Source organism: Molothrus aeneus, chromosome 2 (genome assembly GCF_037042795.1).
Source record: "Molothrus aeneus isolate 106 chromosome 2, BPBGC_Maene_1.0, whole genome shotgun sequence".
Lineage (NCBI taxonomy): Eukaryota > Metazoa > Chordata > Aves > Passeriformes > Icteridae > Molothrus > Molothrus aeneus.
The window spans coordinates 86,011,418-86,029,354 of record NC_089647.1 but is presented as its reverse complement, the minus strand read 5'-3'; the positions used below and the strand labels follow the sequence as shown (position 1 = coordinate 86,029,354).

General features: G+C 36.3%; 2 pseudogenes; both read left to right on the top strand.

Annotated features, from left to right (window-relative positions):
- Positions 1-2,827: 2,827 nt before the first annotated feature.
- Positions 2,828-8,489, top strand: LOC136571409 (testis-specific gene 10 protein-like; annotated as a pseudogene).
- Positions 8,490-10,048: 1,559 nt separating this feature from the next.
- Positions 10,049-17,004, top strand: LOC136571408 (testis-specific gene 10 protein-like; annotated as a pseudogene).
- Positions 17,005-17,937: the final 933 nt, after the last annotated feature.

Genomic DNA, 17,937 nt, shown 5'->3' with positions numbered 1-17,937 from the left:
TCCTCATCACCCTCCAAAGAAGTGACTTCTTGAAAATAAACAATTCCTCCCTATTATCTAACTTAAACTTTCCCTCCTTCAGTTTATGGTCATTCCCCCTTGTCCTATCACTACCTTCCCTTGTCAAAAGTCCCTCTCCAGCCTTCTTTTAGCTCTCTTTAGGTACTGGACCCTCCCTGGAGCCTTCTTTTCTCCAGGCTAAACAATCCCAGCTCTCTCAGCCCTCTCTTCATAGGAGAGATGCTCCAGCCCTCTGATCAGCTTAGTGGCCTTCTGTCATGGACATATTTTCTGAAAAATCCTTTTGACAGGACTTTTTCTCCTGAGAAGCCTCAGAGGAAAAGAAAAACAATTATTATCTGCTGCTGTGGAATGCAACAGGTGCATCTTTGATTGGTCCATGTGAGTTGTTTCTACTTGATGACCAATCAAAGGTCCAGCTGTGTTGGGACTCTGGTCAGTCACAAGATTTTATTATTATTCCATTCCCTTCCTTGCTAGCCTTCTGATGAAATCCTTTCTTCTATTCTTTAGTATAGTTTTAGTATATAATTTTCTTTTAATATAATATATATCACAAAATAATAAACCAGCCTTCGGAAACATGGAGTCAACATTCTCATCTCTTCCCTCATCCTGGGACCTCTTCAAACCCCACCATATCCCTCCTCAGGACTTACCCCAACAGATTAGTGTCTTTCTTGAACTGGGGGCTCCAGAGCTGGCTGCAGCACTCCAGGTGGGGTCTCATGAAGGCAGAGTAGAGGGGGAGCATCACCTCTTTCACCCTGCTAGGCACACCTCCTTTGCTGCAGCCCAGGGTGTGGTTGGTTCCTGGTCTGCAAGGCCACAGTGCCAGCTCATGTTGAACCTCTTGTCCACCAGCACCCCTAAGTCCTTCTCCCCACGGCTGCTCTCCATCCATTCTCCTCCCAGCTTGTGTCCATGTCACTGACAGACGTTAAACAGCACCAGCCCAATATCAACCCCTGAGGAGCACCACTGGTCTCCACCTGGACATTGAGTCATTGGCCAGTTTGAGCGCAGCCATCCATCGAATTCTTTATCCACAGAATGGTCCATCTGTGAAGTCCATGTCTCTCCTGATTAGAGACAAGGACATTGTGCAGGGCAGTGTCAAATGCCTTGCACAAGCCCAGGTAGATGATAGCAGTTGCTTTCTCCTCACCATTTACTTTACACCACTGCTGTAACCCCCTTGTAGAAGGCCACCAAATTTGTCAGGCATGATTTGCCATGGTGAAATCATGTTGTCTGCCACTAATTACTGTCACCGTGATATTTTATGAAAAATCCCTTTGCCAGGATTTTTCTCCTGAGAAGCTGAGAAGCTTCGGAAAAGAAATGTAAACAATAATTATCTGATTGCTTGGAATGTGGTCTGGAGGTTGCTTACCAACAGGTGCATCTTTGATTGGTTCCATGTGACTTGTTTTTACTTATTGACCAATCCCAGTCCAGCTGTGTCAGACCCTCTGGTCAGTAATGGGTTTTTATGATCATTCCTTTCTAGCTTTCTAATGTATCCTCTTTCTTTAGTATATATAATATATATATATTATATATATATATATATAATATATATATATAATATAATTCTTTCTTTAGAATAATTATATTATTATTATATTCTATATTATTATTCTATATTATATTCTATTATATATAGAATAATTATATAATATATAATATATATTATATATAATATATATATAATATATAATTCTTTCTTTAGAATAATATAATATAATATAATATAATATAATATAATATAATATAATATAATGGCAAGTGTAGTGTAAGTATATATTTTAGGATATATAAATATTATCATGTTTTCCAAAAAGTGCTCTTTCACTGGTTGGTAAAAGTATTGTGAGTGAGCAAATAGAGTGTGAAAACTCTGTGTGTAAATTTGAGTCCTTGATGTTCAGAGGGGTACGGAAGGTGCCAATTGCTTGATTGCTGTGATCTATTCCCTTTCCTAGGACTAGGGAAATGCATATAAATGCAGAACTTGAGTGACTCTTTCAGACAGAACAGTATATTAGGATGCAATTCACCTAATCTACATGATATGTCAGCAGTGATGATGACTGTAATAGAGATCTAGGCTGTCTTTATCATCAGAGGTACTCCTACAACATGATTATGCCAAAATTGATTGTAGGAATCAATTTCTAGAAATTTCTCTTTGTAGTGACTCAAAATTACGTTAGTTTACTCTTAAACAAATGGGGTTTGATGTTCAATTTTGGATTTCTGAATTGCAGTTTATCTTCAGAATCTGTTTTAGCCTCTTACATGACTTTCTGGATTTCAACAGTACTTACTTGCACATTACTTTATTTCCATTGCAAAAATTCACCTTTCATGGACCTTAAACAAACATGGTGGCCTACTTTCTATCATATTTAAAAATTCACTAGATATTCCAGTACAAATCTACCCTTGGTTTTGAACAGATATATTTCAAGTTAATTAACATTTTGCTTTTATGTCTGTTTCTTTCCTGTTAGATATATATTAGAAGAACATTCAGGCATATTTGCAATATAACAAAAAAAGAAAAATTCAGACATTCAGAAGTTACTTTAAAGTATTATATGGATATTTATTTTAATTAGATATCTGCTTCATCTTAATTTTGAAGAGTATATTTATCCATTTTACATTGAAGTATCAATAATTACAAAAGTTTTACTTCAGTGCATGCACTCTCTCATTTATGCTAATTCAGGTTGTGTTACAAAGAAAATATGAAATAAAGCCAGGGGATCACCTTGAGGCTTGATGCCTTTATTTAGTCACTGAAAAGGACAGAGACTGCCATAAATGTGAGACTGAGAATTTGTTGAAGGCATTAAGGAACACATTCTCAAGTCCTAAGTAAACCTCTACTTGTGGCAGCATAAAAAAAAAAAAGTCATCTGTCCTGGTGAGCTTGGGAAGTCACTCTGGAAAAGTAGAAATATATTTTTTAGAATATATCTCATGTTAACCTACTAAAGCTATAACTACCAGGAAGATAAACTAGTTGATTGTAAACAGAAGGATGAATAAAATGGAAATAGGCCAGTAATAGAAATTTCCTAACCAGATATAATAAGTGTTTCAAGTTTTGTTTCTCTGATTTAACACTATATCACCGTATTCTGTAAGGAAGTGGTTTCTGATCCAGAAGTCTTGAAACTATTGAGAGAATGTGAAGAACGTGAGTCAAGATGGAAAATAAATGAATATCATGCCAGAAATTCAGGGTAACTTCAAAGTTTAACAGTTGAGAGAGACAAAATTCTCAGTCTTTATGAGACAGGTCATTTTATTTATATTTGTGTGATTAATTGAACAAGGTAATGTGCAAGAAAAAGATATATTTTTAGCTTCATATAAAAGAAAAACAGAAAGGATGCAAAGTATTTATTAAAAAATATTTTTAAAAAATTTATGGAGATTCTGAATTTATGGTGATTTGAATCTGTCAGTTCAATACAGTTTGTAAGTGCTGTCTTGAGTTAAAAATGCTTTCACAATTTCTGGGATGCTCTAGCCAGCCACAGGACCTAGTAATATATTATCTATTCCATGTTTCTGTTATTCTACTGTTTTCAAAAACAGGCACAAGAGGAGATTTCCCAGCTTTGTCAGGAAGTTATAAAATGCCCCAGGACTCCTAAAAGCATCACTCCTGTGACAGCTCAAGCTGTATTAAGACACATGGAGCCAGAAAGGAATACAGCACTGTCAGATTGCCAAAGGATGCCTACAGAACGTGATAGCCTCAGGGAGCAGTTACAGGTTTGAGTCTGTCCCATCCCACCTCAGCCCCACCCCACAGGTTATTTAAACATGAAAACTACCTAGCAGTGTAATTAAATTTAGTAGAGATTTCTCTTCTGGTCCTGAGAATTAATTGCTTTACAAGTCTGTGGTGAGTTGAGACTTGTTTTATATGGGATTTTGTTGTTGCTGTTATTTGATAAAGATTTCCCAAGAAACTTTGTTTAATGAAAAGGCTCATTTGGAACAGAGAATTGAAGAGCTTTAATGACTATTCACAATGTAAGGGAAAATAATTATTTATGGAATTGTAAATATAATGCAGGTGATGTTCCTGGTTAATCCTGCAGCACCAGGCAGACTGCTATCAGGAAACAGCAGGCTGAGAGCAGTGGATGTTATTCACCAAGACTCTTTTCCCTCTACTCTGCTCTGGTAAGGCACCACCTGGAGACCTGTGGCCAGCTCTGGGGTCTCCAACATAATGAAGACAGGGACCTGTCAGAGTAAACCCAGAGGAGGCCATGAAGATGGTCAGAGTGGGCTGGAGCACCTCTCCTACAAAGACAGGCTGAGAGAGTTGGGGTTGTGAAGCCTGGAGAAGGGAGGATGTTGGGGACATGTTTTGGCACCTTCCTGTACCTAAAGGGGACCAGCAAGAGAGCCTGGGAGGGGGTTTTCAAGTGACAGGGCAAGGGGAATGGTTTTAAACTAGAAGATGACAGGTTTAGATTAGATACAAGTTAGAAATTTGTGACTGTGAGGGTGGTGAGGCCTTGGAACAGGTTGCCCAGAGCTGTGGATGCCCCATTCCTGGAAGTGTTCAAGGCCAGTCTGTATGGAGCAACCTGGTGTAATGGAAGGTGTCCCTTCCCATTGCAGGAAGTGTGGAACAAGATGGTCTTTAAAGTCCCTTCCAACTAAAACCATTCTGTGATCCTGTGGTTTTAAGACTGTACCAAGCTTTGACAGATTTACCCACAGTGATCTTATATCCAGGTGAGGATTGGCTTGTTTCACCAGGAGTAGAAGTGGTTTAAGAGGGACCTAAGTCCTATCTGCGGGTAGGTTTGACATCAAGAAGTCATAAACAGGCTTTTTACTGCAGTGCTTGGTGGATAGATGAAGAACAATGGGCATCCATTGAAGCCAGAAGGGTTCAGGCTGAATACAAGGAAATACTTGCTTCTCATGAGGGCAGTTGAGCAGTCCCCAGCCTTGGAAATTTTCAGCACTGGACTGGATAAAGTGCTGAGCAGCCTGACCTCAGAGCTGGCCCTGCTATGAGCAGGGGTTTAGACTAGAGACCTGGAGTCCATTTAAATGTGAATTATCTTATGACTGTGCATTACTAAGACCTGATGCTAATGTAAATTAGCTAAAGCTAAATGTAATTGCACTCTTCCGGCAAGTCATATTTAATAGGGTTTAAGATACTTGTGTGTGCAATTGTTTGCTAACAAATGGCACTAAAATAGAAAATGGAAACATTAATATAATGAATATAAATCCTAAATTTACTTACAGTCTTGGTAGAACTTCATTTTAAAATAAATTAACATTGATTTCTGCAGTACATCTTTCTTCTAGATCTTATGGATATAAATTCTGGTTTATCTTCTTTTTCTGCCTCAGCCTTCTAAAATCCTGCCAAGCTTATAAATATAATACCACAGTTTATAATATTAAATAGAGTGCATCTGATATGAAGAATACACTGTAGGCTGAAATAGCTCTAAGTAGTAAATTAACTTTAATCACACGCCTACACATGACGTGTAGTGATATTGGGAGCCCTGTTTTAGGTACATCATCTTATTTCTTCAGTTCTTTTCATACCCTTTGAGTGCAATACATCAACATGAAATTTATGGCACTCGTATTGAAGAGGCTACTGTATAGCAGAGGCTTACTGACTTGCTCTTTAGAGGCCTGACCTTTGATTGAAGTAACACAGAATTTAGTACTGAAAAATTGGTAAAGGAGGAGAGGGATGAGGTGAGAATTTTTGTACTTTAAAAGTTGTGTTTCAAATAATTTAGAAAGGACAATCCTTTGAATTGAATCCAAGAATGTTAAGTGTAAGCATTTTAATAAAAATATAGAGGTTTCTTTAGACTGAAGATTTCAAACCAGCTTTGTTGGGGTCTGTGGAGGAGGCTTTGGATCTGTTCTTTGTTTTAGCTACAGACCTGAAGGCCTCATGGTAGTAACTGGTGCTTTACATGGTGGTTACGTGGTGCTTTATGCAAGTGTTTTACAGTGATTTCTCTACCTGGTTATTGACATAGGCATGTAACTTAATAGAGACCTAAAGCCATTATTGGTCCTGTTGTGTCCCAAACCATGATTTCTCCTTTCACATACTTATAATAATGTTTTCTTTCATGTTAATTTGCACTGAAAACTTTTAATGTTGATCAATGGCAAACATTTTTGCCCTTGGGCATTATTACCAACTAAAAATGTATATGAATAAATGAAAATATTCCCAGAGATCTAAAAGATGGGAAATCGATTTACCTTCAAAGGATGTGAAAGTCACATTTCAGGTGTTTGCCAACTATTTTCAGTAAACTGATAGTTGTGTGAATGAGATACTTGGACATTTCTTCTTCAGCAAAAGATTTGTGCTAAAAATTGAAATAAATTCTATAAATCAGCTCTTTTTATTTTTGCCAGCTGTTAGTGTTTGATTATATTTGTAGTTAGATAGTGAACAGTTAGAACAGATGTCTAAAGTGGCACTTATGAAAGACACCATTGATTCTCTGGAAACAGAGATGAAAAGATTGACAAGAAAAGTACTGGATTCTGAAACTGAGTGAGTTGACAGGAAGCTGAATATGCTTCTCTTAGGTAAGTAAAAGTATATAATTGCATTAATTTGACTAATAACACCAGCCTATGTCTCGTCACAGCAGGCCTCTGACCGGTAATAATTAGCATTGACTCCATGATTCTCAGAAGGCTGCTCAATCTCTTTATTATTCTATTATTATTAAAAAACCCATTGCTTTATAGACAGTTACGATACACCTGGACATAATTGGTCCTCCAATCTAAACACCATCCCCATTGGCTAATTAAGAAACTACCTTTTGGTAAACAAATCTCCATAACATATTCCACATGTTCACAACAACAGGTGCAGCAAGTGAAGATAAGAATTGTTTCCCATTCTTTTCTCTGATCTTCTCACAACCTTTCCCACAAAGGCCTGGGAAAGCTGTGTGCTGCTGCTATACCTATGTTCACTGGTTTCTGTAACTGTTGTATGGCTCAAAGGGAAAGGAATTTATGAAAGCTGCTTATGAGCCATTCTTCATTTTGGAATGAAATTGTTTTCTTCATTGCTTATTTATATGCAAATGTTCTTGTCTTATTGATATGATGGTATGGTGGAAACCACCTTCAGTGAAAAAGTAAAATTAATTTAATTTAGAGTTGGGAGCTTTCTATTAGAAACTACAGCGGTTGATGGGTTCTGGTAAATAGCATATGAATAATTTTATTTTAATTTTTAATTTTTTTTTAAATAAAACCAGGTAAACATGCATAAACTAGGGAATGTTGTGTTGTTAGTTTTAAAGATCCATTTCTTACTCTTGGAGCCTTTTCATGAGAGGAAGTAAAACTGAATCTTTGTGTAAGGCTTATTGTCTGCGGCTCAACTGGAGTTCCCAGCCATGTTCAGAAACATAGAGTGGGACTAGACTCGATCAAAGCCTTTAGGGAATAAAAAATATGTCAGTGGGTGCTGCTTTATAATAAATTGTCAGATTTATGAACACTGTTGAATTGTTGAAAACTAGGTGCTGCTACTGAAAGATCTTTTTCTTTACACCCCCAAACCAAACTGTTGATTCTTTTCAGTTTCTTGAACAGTAAGAATCATGAATATTACTACATTGGAACAGATAACTTAGTTATAACTTGAAACAGGTCAGGCATTCCAATGGATGTCCCAGGGGATGAATTTATTTTAATTATTTATGTGACTTTCTTATAATCACCTGTTGCAAAGAATTCTTCTTACATTTCTGTAATCCTTTACACAATTATTCAGAATTTAATACACTGAAATTAAAGTTAACATTAATAAAATATCCCAAACAGTCTAAAATAGACATAAAAATCTCATTTTTCCTATCTTTTGCAATTTTAGTGTCTGAATTCTCCTGTTTAATGCTTCTGCTTTTCCAGTTTATTGAATGAAAAGACAGAACTGAGTGTTTCAGAGATTCAGTGAAGCCTTGTGAAGAAAAAGCTTGAAATGCAACTTAGCCAAGAGAAAATGATGCATTTAGATAAAAAAACTGGTGAGTGTCAGATCCAATTTTTATAATAAAATTCAATAGGCTAATTTTCATATTCTGCAGTCATCTTTTTTGTTTTATGGGTTGAAGAAAAAGGCATTGAATGCAAATAAATAAATGTACTTCTGAAAATTTTAACATTTCAAATGCAAAACTCTTGTTTTCTTTTATTATTGAAAGATTTTTGCATTTTAAAATTATGTGACAGAGGTCTGGCAAGTGTAAGTTTCAGTGGCAACACATATTGTATTTATGTTTCTTCAAGAGTTACTTTTGGATAGAAGATGCTTGAAATAGTGTGTTATAATACAGCCTTACATTACCTACTGTGTTATTTATCTCTGTGCAGTTCCTGGTGAAAGTAGTTAAAATATTTCTAGTGTCATCTCATGCACATACAATACTCCTGCACTAATGTGTTTTCCAGGCAGCTGGAAATTTATCTTAATACCTGTAGGAATTCATCGCTTCTGTGGGTGATGTGAGTTTTCTTCTGTTTCTTCAGCTTCTTGCCTTCATTTGGGTTTTCCTGTACTTGATCTGTGCACTTGCTCTACTGCTCACTTGACTTGCTCTTCCTCCAGAAGTGCTACTCAGTTTTAAAGGAGCAAATTAACTGTACCTGATGTCCAGTACATAGAACTTTTAAGTCATTAAAGGACCCTTTTAAGTGATGAAAAGTCCTCCAGGAGATCTCACCCCAGTTTTTAAAGTGATTAATTTTACCTCTCTCCCTTCATCATAGAGGTAGTATAGCTAATGGATTTAGATCAAGTGTTTAATTCTTAAGTGAGACCAAAATTTAGGTGAGACCACTTGCATTCTAATAACTTTTCTCCCAAACATACTAATTTTTTCTCTTAAGTGCCCTCCTGGAAAAGGTGAGGTTGGTAGTGAGTTTGACTGCTAAAGGTTCACCAGGGAGTCACTTCTTCGCCTTCTCTTGGAATCACACTCTATAAGGATGATGTCAGCTGATAAAAAATGCTGGTGCTCCCAGCTACTTCTGAAAGGCTCACAGTTTTCTTTGCAATACCTGGATGCTTGTAGAAGCAGTGGGAAACAAAATATCTTAGTATCATAAGATGAAGTACTTTTTAGTAGAATTGCTTCTGGAATATGTATTGGTTCCTCCAGGCCCTTCCATTAATAGAGGTGTTACTCCAAGTATTTAAAGTATTATAATTCCTTTGCTTGGGTTGACTGGAAACTTTCCAGAACACCTTTCTCAACAACTCAGCCTTTTTGCAGCAGGAATGGGGGTTTCTCCGTGGAGCCTTCCTCACACTACCACACCTTCCCCCAGTTCTTGCAGCTGCGTTCTCCTAGCAATTTTGCACAGAAGACATTTCTGATCTCTGCAGTTCAAGACAGCCTTTTTGCAGCTCTTTTTCCTTCTTTTGTTCACTTTCTCAAGCAATAATTCTCAGAATTTCTGTGTCCGTTCTCCTAATACTTGTGGCTATATTTCTCCTGACTGGGAGGTAACCACTGGATTAATTAGCATGTAAGTAATTCCATAATAATTAAATTACTTAATTTTTTATCTGTCTTCTACTTTTAAAAATATAGGCTTTTAAAAAACTGTAATGTAAAAAGAGATGGAATTGACTGAGCTCTGCTAGTTAAATGGGACAGGCTGGTTGTTTTTATGACAATCTAGATGCTAAATAGACCATCTGGTTTTTTTCTTTTCAACTGTTAGATTCCTTTACAGACATTTTTCTTCTTTCTAAGTAAAAAAGTATTTATAAGTAAAAAAATGTTTTTCACAAATGAAAAATTTGGTTTTAAAAAAATACACCTAATTTACATTTCACCCTTCAAGAACCAGTTAATAAAGCCAAAGACCTTAGATAAACACTAATTTTTTTTTAAGGTACAAGCAGTATACTTAAACCTTATGGAAAAAACTTTTCTTCCTATATAAAAAACTAGCAAAGTACCAAACTGAGCTTGATGATATGAAGTTGAAAGCCCAGGGTTCAAACAGAGATATTTTCAGGCTGAAGCATGTGCTGAAGTGTTTACTCATTGTAAAATGAGTATACAAATTAAAACTGTTGGTTTTTAACTAAAAATTAAATTTTTAGATATCTCCATTGAAGAATTTGCTTCCTAACCAAAACTCATTTACATTCCCTTAATTTGGTTTTAGTCGTTTGGACACATTTGCATGGCTGTTTTTGCAGAACAAAATTGATGTAGAATATTTCATTGTGGTTTTATATATATAATTATATACATAAGTATACACACACACACCTGTGTGTTTATTAAACTTAAAAAATCAGACAGGGAATAATACAGAAACTTGGAACTCTTTTCTCTTTATTATTTTATAGGACTAAAGTAAAAAGAAATATTACTGCACTATACTTTGTATGTCTAGTGTTAACCTAGCCATTCTTAACAGATGTCTATTGATCATTAAAATGTGCTCATATTGGACAAAACTCTGGTTCTTGAGAAGTCTCTCAATGTTTTCACCAAATGGTAGAATTTTCACTGGAAAGAGTATATTCAATACCATATCTGTAGGTCTGTAAATATCCCTATTTTTTGGAGCTTACTATAAATTATTAAATAAATAAAGTTTTTTGTGTTAGGAGAGAGAACTGTGAGCTCTTGGAGAATTATCACAAAGCCTCTGAACAAGAAGAAAGTTGGGAAGCAAAATGACATGAAGCAGAAACAGGCTTTTCCTGTTAGACTGGCAGTGAGCAGTGCAGTCTGAGAGCCACAGTTGGAAAGGGAAAATAGAGTCCCTTGAAACACAGATGGAGCAAGTGAGCTGCAATCATTCTTTCATTAGTTCACCCTTGAAATGGTTTGGTAATATTTTAAAATTATGTTTAATATCACTTCTATTTCAGGGAGATTTTCCACCATAAACTGTATGCATTTTACTTTATATAATATGATTAGAATTCCACTAATCACATCTGGGAAAAAAATCATAAAAAAAAATCAAGGAAAATAAAAAATTAAATGCTCTTGTGGTTCAGAATCACTGAAGGCATAAAGTCATACACAACTCCACTCAGCATACCTGAATCATATCAAGTACTTTGTCACCTGTCATGTTCCTGTCCCTGCTCTTCTTGGTTTGAGCTTCTTAGCCTTCTTTCCACTGCTTTAGATGTCCCAAAGAGCCTCTTCCCACTTGAAAATTTGAAGAATTTTAAGAAAAATTCATATCTTGGCTTTGGAAATACATTGTGAGCATATAAACACGGTTTAGGGGCTCTCCAATTTTTGTGGCAGATCATCTTTGCTTCCTGAATATCACATAAGCTGCAGAAGGCTATCAGTGATATTTTTTGCCCAACATCCAGGAGGAATGATGAGGAAGACTCCATCTTATCAGAAGGCTAATTAATTAAATTATTATACTATCTTATTCTGTATTATATTACATTACATCTAAACAGAATCTGCCAAGCAATCAACTGCACTCCACTGCACAGCATCTTGTGACTGTCACTGACAGTCCCAACACACACACACATAGATTCAACTGGTCAGTGAATCAAAACACTCACACCAGAATCCAATTATCAATTCCCTTCAGGTAAACAATCTTCCACAATGCATTCCACTGGTGAACCACACAGGAGCAGTAAATGAGATAGGAGTTGTTTTGATCATTCTTTTCTCTGCTTCTCTTACTGCTTCTCTCAGGTTCAGAGAATGTGAGTCCCACAGAAAGCTACTCAAGAATATTAGATACTCTAGAGGAACCAAACTGTTGCTGTTCAGAAAGTGGATGAGAACACACCAATAACAAAACACCACAGGAGGGTGTTGTGGCAGATTTTGGCATTCCTTGAAGATATAATAAAACTGGTACATGGTTCTAGTTTGTCCAACAAGTCTGAAACCAGCAGACATTTTATCCTTCTAATCCGTCCCACGTGCCTGCTATGAAGTATAGGAATGAACAGGGCTCTTCATGAACACTATATCAACATACTGGGTCAGAATTCCTAATGCCACATTCCAGTTCATACAGTTACATGCAAGGCACATATCTAAAACACAGAAGTTTTTATTCAAAAATCTTAATGTGCTCAGCAGTGCTCTGTGTTCCTTGTGCTTTTTTTTTTTTTTTTTTTGTGGTGAGACAGAGCTAGAATTAATGTGATATGCTCCCATAAAATAATCTCTTTGGATGTCATTTCTAGTAAATCATTCAAGCAATTCACAGTGCCTTACCTCTAACTTTGCTCTGTTAACCTCCCACACTCATTCTGCCACCCACTGAAACTTAAGGAGTTTAAAGTGGCTGACCAGGAATATCACTGGGCAAAGTATAGGCATTTTTCAAAAAGGAAAAACCTAGGTTATGTTAATTTGAAATGTACAAAATTCTTAATATTTTTAGTCAGACATGCTGCTGCTGCCTCGTGGACTCCACCTTAATGTGACTCTCTCATCTCTTAGTCATGCCTGAATTTACAGGTGACAGGAGTATAAATATGACTGACAGAATCTCAGCATCCACAGATCATTTACATACAAAGCCAAATTTTATTGCTAAAATGAAAGGATCTCAGCTGAAAATAAAATCGGTCCATGGCAGAATTTTCAACCTTATTAACTCTGCAAAAGGAGTAGAATTCTAAGAATAGAGTTTAAAATGCCAGAAGATAATTTTGCTGTCAGAAGCAAGAAACCCCCTAATTTTTGTATAATTTTTGTATACAGGAGTTATTTAAAGAAATAACTTTAAAGTTTATTGTAGAATAAATTACTGCAGCCTCTTAAAACTTGCCACAATTACATGGAGATATTTTGTAGGATTTTGGAAGCTGTTTTAATAATTTTTTTAGTAGAGTTTTATATTGCATTGCTGTATCATTTAACAACAGAAGCAGCATACAAGTCTCCTATTTTTGCCTTAAGCAACTCTTTTGTGAAAATGGGCAGAGGGCCTCAAAATACACCTTAGGAGAGCGTCTCTGTACTTGAAAATGCCACATCTACACCAGAACTTTGCATTAAAGTAGATGCAATCAAAGAACGATTAAATTAGCATTTAATTTCCACAGCAGAGAAGGTAGAAAGGGTATGTGAAATATATTAGAAAAATAAGTTTATGTTAATGCTACACTTAAGGGATCCAAATATACTTTAGGATTATGAATGATCACTTTTGCAATTTTTTCAATGTTTAATTTGGCATTTCTCAGGGGCTTACTCCTCAAAGGGTATGAGTTGAACACTTTTTGAAAAGGACACTGCTTCACCGCTTTGCAGGGTTTTACTATGAACACCCAAAAGTCAGGGCTGAAAATTACTGTTGTTTTCAAGAAAGATATCTTGGATTTTACATCTAGTCACTAGGTAAGCAGAATAGCTGAAGCTGTTTGTTAGCAATGAAACTTGGTGTGGACTTTAAAATGATTGACTAATTTAGGAAGTACCAATATCTTTAATATTTTCTTAATTGCCCTTGGAAATCAGTTTTTGCTGACCTTGATTTTTACAAAAACTACAAAATTATTATGTGATACATTTTTTAAAATTCAGTTTGGATAAACTTTGAAAAGTTGCTCATACACACTCAGATTATTCAGGAATTTTCAGTATGATTCTATTACTGACCTGTCCATCCTCTGCTCCAGCTGAGATAATTTCTTGTTCTTTATAGGCTTCCAGCAGTTTCTTTAAACCTTTGTGCCTTTTGGAAGCAGAGTGGGTAAAGTTGCTGTTTGCAGTTGGTTATGTATTCCAGCCAAATGTGTGTGATGTTTTTTGTATCCTTATGAAATCCTCTATGATTCTTTTGATATGAAAGAGTTCCAGCATAAGACATTTATCTGAAACTTTTATGAGATCTAATATGGCTAAGCCTCCCTGGATCCTTCTGTGAAGGGGATTGCTGTGACTCTGGAGAACAGCAACAGTTTCAGGAAAGAAAACTGCAGAAATGCAGTTGGAGAGTTGGAGAAAAGTCAGAAGTTGGGAAATTTTCACTAATTTTTCTGTATCTTTCAACCAGTAGTCTTTCATTAGCCATGTATAACCTTCAGATAAGGCTCTTGCTTTACACAGTATTCCAGCACAGAATCTGCATTATTAGATTTCAGCATATTTATATTCAGAAGTGGAAACTAAACCTGATTCTGAATAATATTGTTCTTTCAATGTTTCTAATACTGTTTATTTTCCTGTATCTTCTTCTGTGTACAGTTTTCAGTATTCTTTTTTTCTGAAATACAAATGTAGAATATCAAAACTGTTTCTCTGCAAAGGAACTTGATTTTTGAGTGACATAGAAAATGGAATCTTTCAGAATGAAGAAACCTTTCAGTTTAGTTTGGTAAAAAAATAAAGACTTTTGTTTTGATAAGTGACAAATGCTTTTTTCTTGCCTTTATCTTTCTTTTTTCTTTTTTCCCCCCTTCTGTTGGCCTATGATCTCAGTTCTTCCTCCTTTGAACACACAAATGGTCATCTTCTGAAATTTCTGAGAAATGTGCTGGAGAGGTGGAGAGTTTGTTAAGATGTCCCAGTTCATAGATTTCCCATGGCCTTTGGCCGAGCATTATTGTGCTTAATGTAAACTAGGCTTGAGTAAAATACAGATAAAATGTTGCAGCACCCCAGACTCAGTTAGTCAGACTATAATGCATACATGAAAAGATGAAGAGAAAATAGCATCCAGTTTACTTATACTAAGATTGAAACAGGCAGTTTTCTTTATCTCTAAGCAGACCCAATACTGATTTTCCTGATTCTCAGCCTCTGGAATTAGTTTTTTAATGTGTGTTTGTAGCTATGTCTCAGGTATGCCTTCTGCAGTGAAATATACTAGGCTTTTTGGGTATTCTTTTTTAGGTTCCTCAAAGATTTATAGATATTTAATCTCTTTGATTGGATTTTATTCAATTTCCCTTTCCCCCCAGTTTATTCTTGGTGCTCCTGTAAGTAAAGTAAGTGTAATCTCACTCTGCTGGTGATGCTGGTACCAGTTTGTAGTATCACATGTTATTTCCTGTGTGCAAACAGGTAATCAATAGCTTCTTGCCTCAACAAAATGTGAAGCTTCCTTCCTCTTCATTAATGATTCTGTTTACAGAATCCATTGATCCATCAATTTCATAGCATTTTCTCATTTGTATCAAGTATATTTTTATTAAGATATATACATTGGATAATTTTATAAATCTCACAGAGGATTTTGACTGGGAAAATATAAAACTAACCACCCATCTTGCAGTGAAAATGAATTTTATCATTGATCCCAGACTTCTTTTTTTAAATTTTTATCTTTTTTTCTTTTAAGATTACCTCAATAGAATGCCAGCAAGCTTGATAGACATACACCTGAAACTTTAAAATCTTTGTTTATCTGCAAGTGTGAATCAAACCATTCTGAAACAGAGCTGCTGAGAAAACAACTGGGAAATGAAAAAGCATCTATGAAAAACCTGGAATCTTCTCTTGTGTCCAATTGTGAGAACGAATTTCAGTCACAGAGAGCAAACCAAGAGAAAGTCTCTGAAATTCAGTTTCATGAGGAACAGCTTGCTTTAGCAGAAAATAATCTGTGAGGAAATTACTAGGAGAGTATTGCAGTTTTTCTCATAATTTCCAAGTCTATTTAAACAGAGGTAGTTTTATATCTAGCTGCATTTTCAAACGGCCAATGTGCTTTGACTATATTAATAGCAGAAGATACCAAGACCCTGCTTTGGATTTCTCAGTTAAACCCTAATAGACTGTTCTTCACAGTGTTATAATTTGCTCCAAAAAATGTTCCTAATCTCATTTGCATAGTATAGCTGCCCTTTTGATTTTGAATATTTGCATGTGGCTACATGCTTGGAGAATTATAGTTGCTATCTATTTAATGTGTATGGACTTCAGAGTGCTGTGCAGAATCACGATTTTACTCACCTCAGAAACAGAGCAGCTCAGTTAGAGTCAGAACTGGATATCACCAAAACACAGCTGGGGACTGAGCACTCTGATAGGCAAGTGTATGTTTTTGTATTGTGCTTCCTGCAGCTAATTGGGGTGAAATGCAGTATATTACTCAGACTTTGGCTAATTAGTCAGATAAACAACAAAGTTTGGGTTTACATTGCTCTACATCTCCTATGTGTTCAGAGACTATTCATGTCACTAAATTTAGTCTGTTCAGCTGTTACATATGCTGTCTAAATTAGTTATGTAGATTGCATGTGTAGCCAGCAGAATGAGACAGTGAGATTAACTACCCTCTGGAATGGCCTGGTTTAGGATGAGGTGGGTCACTTTCCTGAAGATACTCATCTCTCTTCACTCATTTATACTGATGCCTGCCTTGATCTATAGTGAAAATCCAGGTGACTAGTCATTTATATAGGTGTTTTATAGCCTACTAGTTCTCTGCACCTCTGGAATGATTTTTGCCTGTACCAACCCCATTTTCCCAGGTACTACTTGAAGTGCTATGGGTGATTCTCAAAGGGCAGTATGACAATTATATATTTTTTTTAATTTTGCAGGAAGGGAGTTTAACTACATGTAGGAGCTATTTCACATTATTTGACCACAGCACCAGAGAATGGTCCCTGTCCTGCTTCATGCATTAATTTATCTATTTAGTCTTGGTGTCTTACCAAGATAAGATAGACTTCTTATCTTTGAAAAAACAATACTTCTCTATTTCATGGGTGTATTGAGGATAAAATATTACATTTTGGGGTATTATTTTGGATATGTAAAACAGTGAGCTAAAAGAAGCAGAGTGATGTGATTATAGCACAGGTCTGAGAATGAGGTATCTCATTTAACTAGTAAATTGTTAATATTCTGTTCTCTCATAAGTAATGATGAAGGGTCTGAAGAGGACATCTCTGGGAAGATCATCTTCATGGGAAGAAATTAGGCAGCTTCTCAGAGCCAAAGTATTTTTCTGCCACTGGCAAGTGAAAAACAGAAAATTTTCCATATAAGAAAAATACTATCATTAATATTACAATGTTAGTACATAATGAAAGAAACAGCTGTGAGTAGTGAATGGTTTGTTGTCAGTTTGAAGTGGGTATATGCTACCCTTTTTATAACAGTGGCTGGACTAGTCCTACTTATTTACTGCCTTGGTGCAGAATGAAATAATGCCTGAAATTAGGAGGTGGAAGTGCCAACATTGTCAGACTTTGAATAGGCACCAAAACAGTGATACCAGGAGGCTTCATCCATCAGTCTGGCTTTTTCTTTACCAGCCAAAAAAGCACCTCCCCATCCCTCCCATCTCTCTGACTGCAGAAGCAGTTTGGACTCCTGTGGAAACAACAGGTTTTAATTATTGTCCTGCCCTGGCTGTTGTGACCAAGAACAGGGACTGTTGGGCTTGCTGGGCTGCTGTTGCTAGAGCAAGTCCTTTTGTTGTACTTAGATCCAGCTCTCTGAGCCAATCTGAATTCGATCATTCCCCAGCAGGCTTTAGTGACCTGCTTCAGTGGTCCACTCCACAGGTAGGTCTGTGGTAATGGCTGAGCCACCCTGAAACCCAGGAGTGGTTGTAGTCACCCTATCTATGTAGTCACCCAATCCAACACAGACTAGATTTTCCTTAATGTGAACAACTGACAGACTGAAACCAGGATCCCAAAAAAGTATGTACCATCAAAACATTCCAATCAATTATCCAATCCCGCATACTTCCTTCCCATACAGCCAGATGCAGGAGTTATGGATTGATCTAATATCCAGGCCCCATCTCTTGCACTCAAAATGACTGGACATTTTTCAACTTTCCCTTTGGGGATTCCAGCATCTCTTAAATATCCATCAGTTTCAGGACACTTCAGTAGACTCT